The 15,174-nt window shown below is 37.3% G+C and overlaps 1 protein-coding gene across 1 annotated transcript in view; it reads right to left on the reverse strand.

Annotated features, from left to right (window-relative positions):
* LOC107653102 (cadherin-18-like) overlaps positions 1-13,077 on the reverse strand; it is a 130,499-nt gene extending 117,422 nt beyond the window's left edge. The window contains exon 1 of the mRNA XM_016439740.1: positions 12,770-13,077. The gene's annotated coding sequence lies outside the window, so the exon portion shown is untranslated. The remainder of the gene's footprint in view (positions 1-12,769) is intronic.
* Between the last annotated feature and the right edge of the window lie 2,097 nt (positions 13,078-15,174).

The raw sequence follows: 15,174 nt of genomic DNA on the forward strand, positions 1-15,174 counted from the left end.
AGAGAAGGGATTCTCCTCTTTCTCATCACAGAAGGAGGACACTGCCTCTGAGACAGTATCCATCTGCTACACTCTGCAGAGAGCCATTTTCACTCTGACAGTCTATTTACCTTTAAAACTCTCTTCATCTCTCTCTCTCTGTTTCTCTCTCTCCCATCTTATTCCCTTGCTGCATTGCAGCACACGTTGAGTTATGGTTTCACTGATATCATGTAGCAACAAAAAGCTCTTTACTGTGCAGTGCTGCCCAGCACAATCCTACGGTGTGTGGGGAAGGGCGGCACCTCTGCCGGTTACACAGTTACTGAACAGAATACGCTTTCTGTGGACAGATTTATCTAGAAGCTCTCAGTGTGCAGGACTGCTTTGCATCAGTTCCATATGAGAGCGATCAAGAAACAATGAGAAAATACAGAGCGGGATGTGACCCAAACAAGCCAAGACGAGGAAGAACTTTGCACACTATTGAATCCAGTGTAGTATACAGTATAGAACTTATAGGTGTGCAATCACAGGTTTGTCTATAGATTAAACTGTTTACAATCAAAATTTCAGTGGGAATTAAACAAACACACAAATAAATAAATGAATAAATAAACAAATAAATAAATGTGGACATTGAATAAAATACAATAAAAAAGACCAGACCACAGTAGTTTCACATAAAATAAGCTAAAATAACAATTAGAGACCAAAGTAATCTCATAATAAAAAAAATAAACCTTAAAATGAAATAAAATCTAATATAAATTGTAATATAATATGAATAAATAATAATAAATAAAATATATTGTAAAACATCCAAAAACATTATTAACATGAAAAAATAATGAAAATCAATACTATACTGCTTTTTTTTTTTTTTTGGTCAGTGCTGTACCAACTTAAATTAGCCAAAATGTAATAAAACAAAGTTATAAATATTAATGAAAAAGATATACTTTAATTTATATGATTAACATATTTTTTTTTATTAAATTATTTAAACTATTTAAAGTTTTTGTCCTAGTCATTTTGTCCTAATCCCATGTAGTTTTAATATAACTTTTCTAATATCATGTGGATGAATATCAAATAACAAATACACACAGAGAAGCAAAAATAAATAAATAGTTATTATTCACTGCATACAAATAGTAATTAATATAACTTATAAGTATAACTTAATTGAATTAGTATTTTAATTAGTACTTAGTAATTTAATAGGTTTTTACTACACATTTCAACAATAAACTATATATAATAATGCATGATCATGCCACATTCGTAAGTGTTTGTGATAACATCATCAAATTTTGATTGGCTAATGCTCCCATTTCACATAAGGAACTGCTGCTTCAGTAGACAGTGTAACGGTTCATGAATATATTAATGGTCGCTTCAGTACCAATTTAAACCTGCAATGTATTATAAAAGTATTCATGTCTTTTTTATATTGCTACTGTGTGCAGTTACAGGTGTGCATTTATTAGCATTTCAGAATTGCTTTAAAAATGCCTCATCCAGTCATATCAGACATAATAAATGCACTGCAATGAATTAAGAAAACCTGTATGCAGCATTAGGCTTCAGGTTAGCTGACACTGCGGGATCTGATGTGTTTTCAGCAGGGACAAACTCCACCATCTGACTGCTACAAAATTATGCTTCTGAGTGTACTCTGCCCAAAAAACACAGATACACACACAGACAAAACAGTGAATAAAGTCTTCAGTCAAAGAACAAACTAGTGAAAGCATCTGTGTGAGCCATACAACAGCAACACTGAAACTTTCACTATGGCACCTGTTCTAACTTCTCACACTTTTAATGAAATCTCTTTTTTCCCTCTCACATAACATCTCTCAGATTACTCTTGATGTGTGACTCTTCTAACGTCTTGTTCTCAGATCTGTGAGACTGAATTAGCACCGGTCTCTCTCTCACAACTTGTGTTTTAATACAGGCGGTGAGCTCCCTGCTGGGTTCTGAGGTCTTTAGCTGCATTTTGGTTTCTAGGAAACAGAACAGCATCATCAGAGTGGTCCCTCTATATGCATATATTCACACAAAATTCAAGATGAGATACGGTGCATTAGCTGTGCATATACAGTGTAATGGAAGAGGGTTTTTGTGCATAATACCCTGAAGGGGTTTATTTTGCAATGACCAAATAACTACACATTATCCCATTATCGCAGGGCTACCTAGAAAATAAATACATTCATGGACATTAAATATTGATTTAAATTGAATTTATTGTATATGCGAAAAAAGAGCACAGCAAATGTAGAAAATGAGTTCCTACACTTTAGTAGCCATTATATAAATAAATGATGTAGCTATATCCTTAACTAATGGAAAAATATATTAAGAATCTATGGAAAAAATTAAGAGACCACTTGAAAATTACGATTTATAGTTATGTGTTTGAGTAAAACATTTTTTTGTTTTATTCCATATAATGACATTTCTTCCAAATTGTAAATAAAAATGTTGTCATTTAGAGCATGAAATGACAATTGGTCAAAATAAATAAATAAAAAAAGTTGCCATGTTTTCAGACATGTTTATATTTATTTTTAGACAACACGATACCAATGTTTTAAATTCAGAAGAGTTAAGAAATCCATATTTGGTGGAATAACCCTGATTTTAAACCACAATATATAAAAAACATTTGGTATGTCATATTCTGAAAAAAAGGTTCTAAATGACAACATTTTTATGTAAAATTTAGAAGAAATGTTATCAGACATTTATAGAATAAATCAAATATTAACATTTTACTCAAACCCATACCTACCTAGTGTAACGAATCATCCACTGAAGGTGAGTTGAAGTGAGAACCCAAGTGCAGCTTTATTTACAGTGATCCAAACATCCAAACATAATCAAAAAAGAGCACAGCAAATGTAGAAAATGAGTTCCTACACTTTAGTAGCCATTATATAAATAAATGATGTAGCTATATCCTTAACTAATGGAAAAATATATTAAGAATCTATGGAAAAAATTAAGAGACCACTTGAAAATTACGATTTATAGTTATGTGTTTGAGTAAAACATATTTTTTTGTTTTATTCCGTATAATGACATTTCTTCCAAATTTTAAATAAAAATGTTGTCATTTAGAGCATGAAATGACAATTGGTCAAAAAATAAATAAATAACAAAAGTTTCCATGTTTTCAGACATGTTTATATTTATTTTTAGACAACACGATACCAATGTTTTAAATTCAGAAGAGTTAAGAAATCCATATTTGGTGGAATAACCCTGATTTTAAACCACAATATATAAAAAACATTTGGTATGTCATATTCTGAAAAAAAGGTTCTAAATGACAACATTTTTATGTAAAATTTAGAAGAAATGTTATCAGACATTTATAGAATAAATCAAATATTAACATTTTACTCAAACCCATACCTACCTAGTGTAACGAATCATCCACTGAAGGTGAGTTGAAGTGAGAACCCAAGTGCAGCTTTATTTACTAGCAAATCCAGAGAAACTGAGAAGGATAGTCTTTCAAAGGGTCTCTTCATTTATTTTTCCCCATAGCTGTATATATAATTTATTATAAAAAAATAATAAAAATAATAATTTATAAATATAATAATAATATTGTTAATATTAATAAATACATTTTAAATATGAAGTATTATTATTTTATTTTTTATATATTATTTTGAAATTTGTGACACATTTGCATATTTGTATTTAATTATTTATACTTAATTTCTAGACATTATAAATAATAATTAATAATACATAATAATAATGTAAATAAAATAAAATGTAATTATTATAAAAAATATTAGAAATGTTTTATTAATTCATTTATTCTATATATACACATTATATATTGCATTTATTGTCTTAATTTTTTCCATAGCGCTCTCTCGCTATATAATATTTATCATATTATATATGCATATATTTATTATATGAATAAATACGTGTTTTGTATCTTTTGTATAATTTACTTATGCAAATAATATAAATTGGAATATTATTTATATATCAAATTATTATTTGTCTAATATGCATGCAACAGTCTTCTTCATTATTCACAACCTATAGCAATCATCTTACTTGTAGGTCAGCTTTTCATGAACAACATGAAAACACCTCTGGGCCAGTTAGCAAACAATTGAACACATCTCCATCAGCAGCAACTCTTCTTCTGGTCACCACTTATCATCAGCATGTGAAATAAATAAATGATACATAAATGGAAAGACAGAGAAGGAGTGAACATAACGGCAGAAACTGAAAGGAAGCCCTGGGGGTGCATGCAGAAGTATAAAAATATGATTAAATCATGATGTCTCTTAACCGCTATTTAAAATACAGCCTATTCAAATTAAGAACAAGCAGACACATATACAGTCAAGCAAGCACTTAAGCTCCTGATTTAGCTCTATGAAATAAACATTATAGTATTTCCCATTTTAAATAAACATGCTGTGCCTTTTTATAGCCCTCAGATCTTTCCAACTTCAACAAGTTGCATCGTTCTCTCTATAAGTGAGGAAAATGACTTATTAATGCACATAAAAATGTTTCCCTGGGTGACCCATGAGTGCCTGTTTTGTCTCTGGAGAAACTCGGTGGGGCACCGGTGGTACTGGAAATGGAAACGGTCTCTCGTTTTACAGCACAAAGATCTCCCAGGTGCCCGTAGGTGATGACTTTCTGTAAAGAACTGTCCCTGATTTTCTGCTAAATGTCAAATGTAATCTATAAATAGCTGGTGAGTAGTTAGATTCGTCATGCTTCTGCCCTTTGCGATCGTAATGATTCGCGCAGGTTTAGATGGACACTGCGAGGTCGGACAGAAAAGTCAAATGGCCACAAACAGGAACAATACTATTGATTATGACAACAGTCCGAGAACCCCTAATGTTACATCCTGACAGGCGGTAATGTGTGATCAATGGCTCTCAACGCCGCTTCGGGTTATGAAACTGATCTGATGATCTTTATGATCTTCACACACAGCTGCTGTCTACTGAGTTGGGGATTCTCAAAAGTAATGGTTTCGAAAAGACTTTTGCGGCCACATGAGAAGCTTTAGACAAATATATGACTCTTTAGAAACTATCTACACATTTGTGTTTCAAGAAAAGAAAAAAGAAAAAGTGAGGATTTTGCTTTTTCTTTGCAGGAGCAATACATCAGCATCAACATCTGTTTTCATTTGCATTGTAAAAGCTATTTTTCAGTTGTAAATAAAACAAATATTATTAGAGCATGTTTTACAATAAAATACTATTTTAGTTTAATTTGACGTGTTACTTGCTGTTTCTTCGGAATTGTAATTGTGTTATGCGCCATTTCTTTAAAAGTTTCTGAGTGAAAATTGTTTTTACACCATGTTTTTCATAAACGGTAAAATACTGTATAACCAGCTTGAATGATACAGCTGAAATTAATCTTAAATGTATTTTCACTGGCCAAATTGTCAAATTACCTCTTACAGTAATCTTTCCTCAGTCACACAAGCTGTTTGATATATTTTATATATAACCCAATTAAACCAAAACATTGAACAGCCACTAAGTGGATACTTTTACATGTCCAAACCACAGCAAGTGTTGCACGAAACAGTCTGACTGACGAGAACAGATCGATTTGGGCACAGACGGATCAGTGAAACAAGAAGTGTTAACGGGTCATGCTTCTCTCTAATCCAGTCTATACCCTACAGGGGCCACTCTGTCTGGTTTAAGCTGGGTAGTACAGTCTCAACTTAATTATCGGGGAAGTTACTTTGAAACTACCCTGTAGCTTTCAAAACAAGTTAATCTACAACTACTCTTTTAAAACTAATTTTAACCCCAAGATGATAGACTATTTTTGTTTTTACTTATACAGTTAAAATATCTAAATATCCTTGAAACAAGATAATTTTACTTGAAGCAACATTTCTTATATTAAGTTTTCATGGATTGCATCGTGTAAAATGAACTGTACTTTGTTTTACTGCACCGGCATATTTATTTATATTTAAAACTAATGAAAAAATCACCCAGTGCAATAAGACCAAATACACCCATATTAAAGATAAATTCTCTGAAAACAAGTCTTGATATCTCATGCATTGTTACTTATGTAAATTAACCTTGTTTCAAGGACTTATATATATTTTAACTGAAAAACAAGACTACAATGATTAAGAACTTTTTTAAATGCACAATGCAAGCTACCAACATTAGTGTTACAGCAGCCATCTTAAATATATAAATTACACTAAATACAACAATAAAACCAGAAAAACCCTTATACATGACAACTAAACCTGAACTAAATTGAAAAACAGCAGTATTTAACCAAACTGGCTTTCTTAAATCAAATAATTTTAATTTAACGATTAAAATAAATAAATACATTTTAAAACGTGTATTATGGTTTCCACCAAAATATTAAGCAGTTTCAACTGTTTTCAACATTGATAATAATAAATATTTTTGAGCAGCAAATCAGCATATTTTCATGATCTCTGAAAAATCACACTGAGTAATGATGCTGAAAATTCAGCTTTGCATCACAAGAATAAATTAAGATTTTAAAACATAAACATTTTTTTATTTTAAACTGTAATAATATCATGTTTTTCCTGTATTTTGGTTCAAATAAATGCAGCCTGGTTGAGCATAAGAGACATGTTTTAAAAACATTAAAATCTTACTAAATCCAAACTTTACAATCAAAATAAAAGACTTGTTCATTTATTTCAATGGCAAACACTGCTCTGTAACAAAATGGCCAAGATGTTAAAGGCTGTTTTGAGTTTTGAGTCTTCAGGTTCATGGTAATCGAAAGAGATGACTGTGGTCTTTTAAAATAATCGACATCACTGCAGTGTAACAGGCTCTGTAATCTATTCTACCCTCCATATCTCTCCTTTACACTGTGACACTCACAGAACAGCTTTTTTCAACTTCTGCATTTCCCAGAGCAGCTCATTCACATTTCCAGTGCTTTTCTGCGTGTTTCCTTTTCTGTCTGCCTCACACCTTTGCACGAAACCTTCCCCTGGGTATGATTTGGGGCACATTCCCCGTATGCATCTCTGTTTCTCTTTCTTTGCTTTGTCATCCTCCGCAGCCTGCTCTCATCCAGACACAGGTGGCTGTACGTGTTTGGATGAGAGTGGTATTTCAAAGCAATTAGCATGAATGCACGTTTCCCCTGCAGTCTAATTTACTGTGTGATGTGTGAAGTGGCTTTTGTATCCCATAAGTGTATGGGATGAGTGTGAGTGTGTGTGCGAAAGGATGATCTTATTGAGCATTAGTAATTAAATGTTTATCATGGCTGCCTTTTTCCTCTGCTCAGTCAATCAAGAGGTCATTCCACTCCGACAAGACTCTGCAATAAGAAACTGCATGACAATAACAGAAAGATACTGGGGCAAAAGCACTAAACAGTATTTTAGCACGAAACAAATTCATTAACCACTCACAAACCAGTTTAGCAGGTGCTAAATGCGCTGAAAAGTCGTTCTTGTCCTTTTCTGAGCAAACATAGTTTTTTTTTCTAAGTAAATTTGGTCTATTGTATATATTGTATTAGTATGCCGCAAGTTACATTATTACCACGCATTATGCAATAAGGTATTTAAACATGGTAGTCTACATTTCTATTAATCCTGGAACAAGTTATTCATCAAATGCTGAAGAAGAGCATTATAACCTGGAATGCATTCACTCTTTCTGAATTTGAAAGAGTCGATTCAGGTTTCTGGATCACTGGTGAAGCAGTGCTGTACATTTAATGTAAAGTACAGCAGATTGCAGTAGTCCGCTGCATCCACTGCATTTCACCATTACTGATATGTATCATTTCTTTAGTGAACTGGGCACTAAAATAAGACATTGCAAGCAAATAAATAGTGCTATCATTGTGTTCAATTCATTCTTAGTGAATCCTCCCTCTGTGTATTTGAGAGAGAGTGAGAGAGAGAGAGAGAGAGAGAGGGATTATTGACTTGCATGAGTCTATGAGTATGCGTTTTAAAGTGAGCCATATTCTGTTTTACTGAATTCTGTCTCTCTCATAACTTGTTCTGTCAGGAGAGCTGCTGAGGAGTGAAGCTCATGGGAAATCCTGAGGTGGGAGACCAGATAAAGATGCACGAATGCTAGGAGATTTCAGAAATGACAGAGCGAGAGAAATAAAGTGATAGAGAGATAAATGAGGTGATATAAACCTTTGGTGCGGTAAACAAATCAGCTTTATGAATATAGTACATCCATAAAATACCAATGGTGTCGTGAAATGCCTTAAAGCCCTTAAATATGCCACAAGAAATGAGAAAATTATGATGGTTTGAGAAATGAAAGGGATGGGAAAGGGGGAGGAAAATGCAAAGGAGAGGGAAAGCAAAAGGAAGGAAAGGGGAAAGGGAAATATGGTAGGAAGTATGAGAATGGAAAGGCAGAAGGAAGAGGAACAAGAAAGGAAATAAAAGGGGAAGAATAGGAAGGAATCAGAAAGCAAAAAGGGGAGTAACAAGAAGGGAAAATGTAAAAGGAAATGGAAGGGATGAGAACAAAAAAGGGAAGAGGAAAATAAATGAAAGAGGAAGGAGAAGGTGAAAGAAAAGCAAAAGGGTGAGAAGGGAAAGGGAAAAGGAAAAATGAAAAGGTAAGGAAACAGTGAAAGAAAAAAGGGAAAGAGAGAGGAATGGACATGAAAGGGGAAAGGGAAAGGGAAAATGAAGGAGAAAGGGACAATAAAAACAAGAAAGGGAAATTGAAAAGGGAAAGGCAGGATATGAAAGAGGAAAGGAAATGCAAGTAGAAGAGTAATAAATAAGCAAAAGGACAGGGAAAAAAGGGGGGAAGGAAAAGGGGAAATGGGGAAAGGGAAGAGGAAAGGAAATAAAAGTGGAAGATAAAGCCAAAGGGCAAAGGGAAAAGAGAAACAAGGAAAAGTGAAATGGAAAGGGAATGAACGAGGAATAGGACGGAAAGGGAAGAGGAAAGGAAATGAAAAGGGAAGGAGAAGGAGCAGGGAAAGAACAAGAACGGGAAAATGGAAAGGGTCAGAAAAGAAAAGGGATAGGGAAAGGAAAAATGAAAGAAGATAGAAAAAGGGTAATGGGTGAGAAGGGAAATTCAAGTAGAATGGAAATGAGAGGGGAATGGGAAAATAAAACCGAAAGAAAGGGGAGAGGGAAAAATGAACAAGAAAGGACAAACGGAAAAGGAAAAGGGAAGGGGTGATAAAGGAAGTGGAAATGGAAATGAAAGCGGAAGGGGGAAAGAACGGTGACAGAAAGAAGAGGAAGAGGAAAAGAGAAAGTACAAAATGGGAAGATGGAAAGGGAAAGGGGACATAAATAAAAGGGAAGGGGACAGTGAAAGAAAAAGGGAAAGGGAATATGAATGGAAATAAAGGAGGAAGGGAGAAAGAAAAGAGAAGGGACATAAGAAGAGAAAATAGAAAGGAAAAGGGAAAGGGATGAGATGGGAAAGGGAAGAAGAAAATACAAAAAATGAAAGTGGAAGGAGACAGCGACAAAAAATGAAGAGAAAGGGAAAAGGAAGTAGAACTGAAATGAAAGAGAAAGATGAAAAGAAGTGAAGAGAAAGAAAGAAGGGGAAGAGGAAAAGGGAAGATACAAGAAGACAAAATGGAAAAGGAAAGGGGAAGTCATGAGATGGGAAAGGGAAGAGGAAAAGAAAAAAATGAAAGTGGAAGGAGACTGAGGCAAAAAATGAAGAGAAAGGGAAAAGAAAGTAGAATTGAAATGAAAGAGGAATGGGAAAAGAAGTGAAGAGAAAGAAAGAAGGGGAAGAGGAAAAGGGAAGATACAAGAAGAGAAAATGGAAAGGGAAAGGGGAAGGCATGAGATGGGAAAGGAAAAGAGGAAAATAAATGAAAGTGGAAGGAGAGTGTGACAAAAAAGAGAAAGGGAAAAGGAAGCAGAATGGAAATGAAAGAGGAAGGAGGAAGGAGGAAAGAAAAGTGAAGGGACAAGAAAACAAGAGGAAAGGAAAAGGAAATGAGATGATTCAGGGTGGGAAAGAAAGTAAGGTACAATGATATTCAAGATAGAGAACAAAGGAAAAGAGAGAAGAAAGACGACAAACCAAAGGAACAGTACACAAGTAAACAATGCACGGATGAAGACTGCATGTGCCATCACAGCCTGTCTGTGATCCACGCTCATGTTTCATCACACATTTTTCTCTCTTACCGAGACAAATCGCTACTTTCATGACAACTATAAGCATCCTTAACAATCTCACACAGAAGGATAATCACTTCATTGCAGGCTTTTTTGTCTCCCTAACGATGTTTCTCTCCTCGAAGTGCTGTTTCAAATCACTGCCTCAACACTTAGCAATAAGCCACACAGTATTTGTCTTGCGCAGACATGCTAACACAACAAACAGAGAAGTATAGACATTAGCCTCCTGCAGGCAAAGCCAAATCAGCCACCAACGCTAGTTTATTTAATGGTATTAATGACTTTCTGTGAACTGTGACACAGGCAGCTTTTAGCATCAAGAGTATTTGCTTAATTAAAGGGCTACAGCAAGTAATGAGCTGTCTGGACTAGATAGCCGTGTATTCCTGCTCTATTAGGACAAGTCAGTTGTGCAGAGGATGAATTAGAGGAGCAGTTTCACAGGTCTGAAGGTTATGATGCCTCAAGTGTTTCATTCACTTATTGACACTTTGGTTTTCTGCTTTATTCGGTGTGAACCACTTTTCAGAGGTTAACAGGGTGATGGTTATTATCTGGACTCCATTTAACACAGCGTGTTCTCATCAGAAGACCCTTCAAAGATGGACCCTTTCTCTCAATGAAGTATTTAAAAGGCTATTGGTATCGGTAGTATGAAGTCATGGATTCCAGATCTTTGAACCTTCACCCTGTTTGTAACAAACAAGTATAAATATATATTATTATTATTATTATTATTATTATTATTATTATTATAAAATAATGATAAAAACAGGTAAATGAAGATGGTGTAATATTATCTACCAGCAGGGGCTCACTGGATTGTGCTAGCCAGCCAAACCCAGGCCTACAGAAACGCATATGGTTTTACAAGTCATGCATATGACAAGAAGAAAGAAACAAGAACAAAACATACAAATCCTTAGCGAATTTCAAGATAATAGAGTAAAGTAAGATATACTATCATATTTGCCTTTCATTCAGTGATAAACACACTGGCTTTGTCTGTTTGGCCTACCTACTTACAAATCACTCCTGCACATCTGCCACATTACTTATGATACACATTTTCCTGTGCTGGTCTGCTACTACTCAGCTTCAAATGAGTCAGCCGAACTCACCTAATGAACTTTCATTGCTTTCAGAATGACAAACACAAAGAACTAAATAAATCCCTCTCTTCAAAACACTGAAAACTAATTCTCAGCTGGATTAATGTGGCCTGATGTGTTGATTATAAATATTTAAATATTTAATTTACATAGTAAATAAAAATTAATTACACCAGTTTTAACTTGGCTAAGACTGCTAAAAAAATCTATTATTGTCATCATTAAATAATGTAATAATTATTATATAATTTTATTTTATTTCATTTTACTTTTTTATTTTTAGAAAAAAAGAATTAGAAAATATGTTGGTGCCATGACTTAGTAATTTATATAGTCTAGAAATGTTGAGCTATGAGCTCATGCTGAACATGCAGGTTAGAATCCGCCCTTTCATTAGTTTGGCCCCAAATACACCTCAAATAGCAAAAGTGCTCACTTCATACAAGGCTCATGAATCAGAATGAATCAACAAAATCTGCAACCAAATGGTTCATGAGGAAGAGCTCTGTCATGCACTGTCAACAGTATGTGAAGAATCACTAGATTTTCCTGTTGGAAACATCCACATCATTGCCATACATAACTAGGCCTGTATGTCAACGGTCTGAGGGTGATTTATACAGTCGAACGCCGCTGCTCTCTAGAGAGAATCAAATCCCTCTCAAATCCTACAACCAACTCCTCTGCAAAGTGGCCCAAATTTAATCATTTCAGAAGAAGGAGCCGAGAAAAGAATGCTCTCCACACACGGCAGACTCAGAAAGCTCGCTTTATCTCTTTCCCATCATTCTCTTTCTATCTTATGAAATCTCCCATTTAACCCTCTGACAGCACAACAGCACAAGCTCTGTATCGAACCACAACCATCCTTTCAGGGGCTGTAATAGAGCAACGCTATGTCTCAAACACCAAACAGTTTTGTGTGCACGTCTCTGAGTGTGCAAGGAAAATATATCAATAAGAAGCTGCTTCTGAACAAAAAAAAGTGACATTAAGCATCACACCACACATGCAGACGTGCTTCAACAACTTCTTCTCCGGCAGTTGAATCTACACAAACATTATTAGCATTCATCTGCCGCCCCTGATCTCCTCCTCTCCTTTCGTCTGGATGACGGTGCGTAAGTGCGGCTGTAAGAAGATAAGCCTTATAAGCCGCAGACATGCACCTCTCAGCTGCGTCTTGCAATCTGATGAAGCGCACATCATTTCAGACACGGCTGAACAGCGTCGGTTTGCTTCACACAGCACAGCAGGAGATACTCAACAGATACCGCACACATCCCTTTTATCCTGATGTTGACTTCTTGTCTCATGCATGCTGGAAAATAAAGTGGCATTACTCACTTTCTATAGTCGGATGATGCACAGCAACTTCCTTCAGATAACTCACTCACTCTCAGCCTACATACTATACAAAACACATTCGGTACGATGCATGAAAATAGAAAATATTCCACATTACCTAATGATATAAGTCCACAAATGTGCATCGGGTGCGTGTGGTAAAGTTTCCAAACAGACTTTATGTCCCATACCTACCATTGTCACCGCGTGTCTGCGCTCCCTTGTCGAGCGTGTGCTGCTCTGGATGCGTGTGTGTGCATGTGTGTGGGAGAATCCTCTCTCACTCCTCAGCTGCAGCAGCTTGGCCGAGCCGAGCGCTCTGATTGGCCGTCTCAGAGCTCACGGAGCGTCCGTCATGCGTGCACCAGCCCTCGTTGCTTCTCTCGCTCTCTCTCTCCAACTCGATTTCTCACAGGCTGCACACACTGCATGCCTACTATTATTGTTATTACGTCTCATATGGAGTTAATTTAATTTCTTTCTTTGATCATATTCATATAATCACCACTTGTATTTCATTTTCTTCATTGCACACTGCTGGTTGTTCTTTGTGTTGTTTTGTTTCCCTGTCTTTTTAGACAAAACGTGTTTTATTGCTTTCTACTCCAGGCTGCATTGACACTGTCAAACAATCTTTTCCATGGATATTTTTGACACACCAAATCAATTGTGAATCAAATGTGTTTCATAATTGATGAGATCTGCAGCATTGACACTGTTATTGAACTGAACTGAATCAACTCTGAACTGAGGACACAATTGCCTTCTGTGTAGAAGCTTATAGCTGAATTAAAGGAATAATTCAACCAAAATTGAAATTTTGCTGGAAATGTACTCAGCCTTAAGTCTTTCAATATGTAGATGAGTTTGTTTCTTCGTTAAAACAGATTTAAGGAAATCTGTGAGCAAGTGATGGCATGCTAAATCCCTCCAAATCTATTCTGATGAGGAAACAAATTCATCTTGTTGAACTATTCCTTTTGAATTTTTCAGAAGAAACAAACTCATCTACATCTTGGATGGATTTTGGATACATACATATATACATACAATTTTGTTTTGTGTGTGTATATATGTGTGTATATATGTATATATATATATATATATATAGTCACGTGTAGCCAGGGCCGTCCTTAGCTGACGCGGGGCCCGGTGCGAGGTAGGACCCCCTTAGTTGCACTAAGTAGTCCTTAGTTGCACCCCCCTAATGACGGCCCTGCGTGTAGCTATGGAAAGCACACAACGCAGGTATATAAATAAACAAGATAGTCCTTTAATCAATCCACAGGCACGAGAAACACAGGAGAAAAAAAAAATCAACATCAATACCGGAACTAAGGAGCTAGGGCAAAACACAGGGCTTAAATACTAGAAAAGGTAATTAGGGAGAACTGAAACAGGTGTGGAGGTTATTAATCAAAAACCATAGTTCATAGGGCCAGGGCGGAGTAGAATAAGGGAGGAGCCAGGGAGGAGCCCGGAGCAGGAGGAGCCAGATGGAGATCCAGAGGCCAGCCAGGATAGCGGCCCACGGTGGAGTCAACGGCGGGGGGGTGCTCTGGAGGAGGACACGGAGGACATGCAGGACAGGGAACCAGCGGAGAAGGTGGATGGAGAGACCAGGGTGTAGCTGACGTTGGGAGGAGCCATGGAGGAGCTAAGAGCAGGAGGAGCCAGGTGTTGATCCAGAGACCAGCCAGGACAAGGCCCCAGGGCGGAGTCGAGGGAGGGATGAGCCATGGTGGAGAAGGGGCCGACAAACACTAGGGGCCTGACTGACGGAGACTGAGCCGCTGGAGGTGGAGACCCAGGTGGAGCCGAGCAGACAGAGAGCCAGAGCGACACAGCTGATCCGGAGGGCCAAGGTCGGAGCTGAAGGCTCAGGCGACCAAGGCGGAGGCGAGGATCCGGAAGACCGCAGCGGAGCCGGAGTGACTGAGGACGCAGGCGGAGCGAGAGGGAAGGAGGACCGTGACAGAGCCAGAAGGACAGAATGATGAGGCGAAGCCAGAGGAGTGGAGTCCCGAGGTGGCGGATGGTCGACGACTGACCAAGGCAGAGCCGGAGGGACGAGTGAGCCTGGTGGAGCCAGTGGGATGACGGGCCACGGTGGATATGAGGGAGCTAGGAACCAAGGCGAAGTCGATGGGTCGAAGGACCGGGGTGAAGTCCAGGACTCAGAGGCTGGAGGCGGAGACAGGGGATCCTCACGCCTAGGCGGAGCTGGAGACTGGAAGTCCCAAAGCGGATCAGAGCACCCAAATGGCGCTGACTTAGGGTGAGTTGAGTGGATGACAGGCACCAGCGGAGACGGGGCAGAGGAACTGGCTGGCACAAGAAGAGGCAGGAGAGGGAGGCTGGGAGGGAACACAGGAGCTGGGCGGAACCTGCGGAGACGCAGTAGATTCAGGTCTGGATGGAACCAGCGGAGACGCAGGAGATTCAGGTCTGGATGGAACCAGTGGAGACGCAGGAGATTCAGGGCTGGGCGGAACCAGCGGAGACACAGGAGACATAGGAGAC

Source organism: Sinocyclocheilus anshuiensis, unplaced genomic scaffold (genome assembly GCF_001515605.1).
Source record: "Sinocyclocheilus anshuiensis isolate Anshui unplaced genomic scaffold, SAMN03320099.WGS_v1.1 scaffold1328, whole genome shotgun sequence".
Taxonomy (NCBI): Eukaryota; Metazoa; Chordata; class Actinopteri; order Cypriniformes; family Cyprinidae; genus Sinocyclocheilus; species Sinocyclocheilus anshuiensis.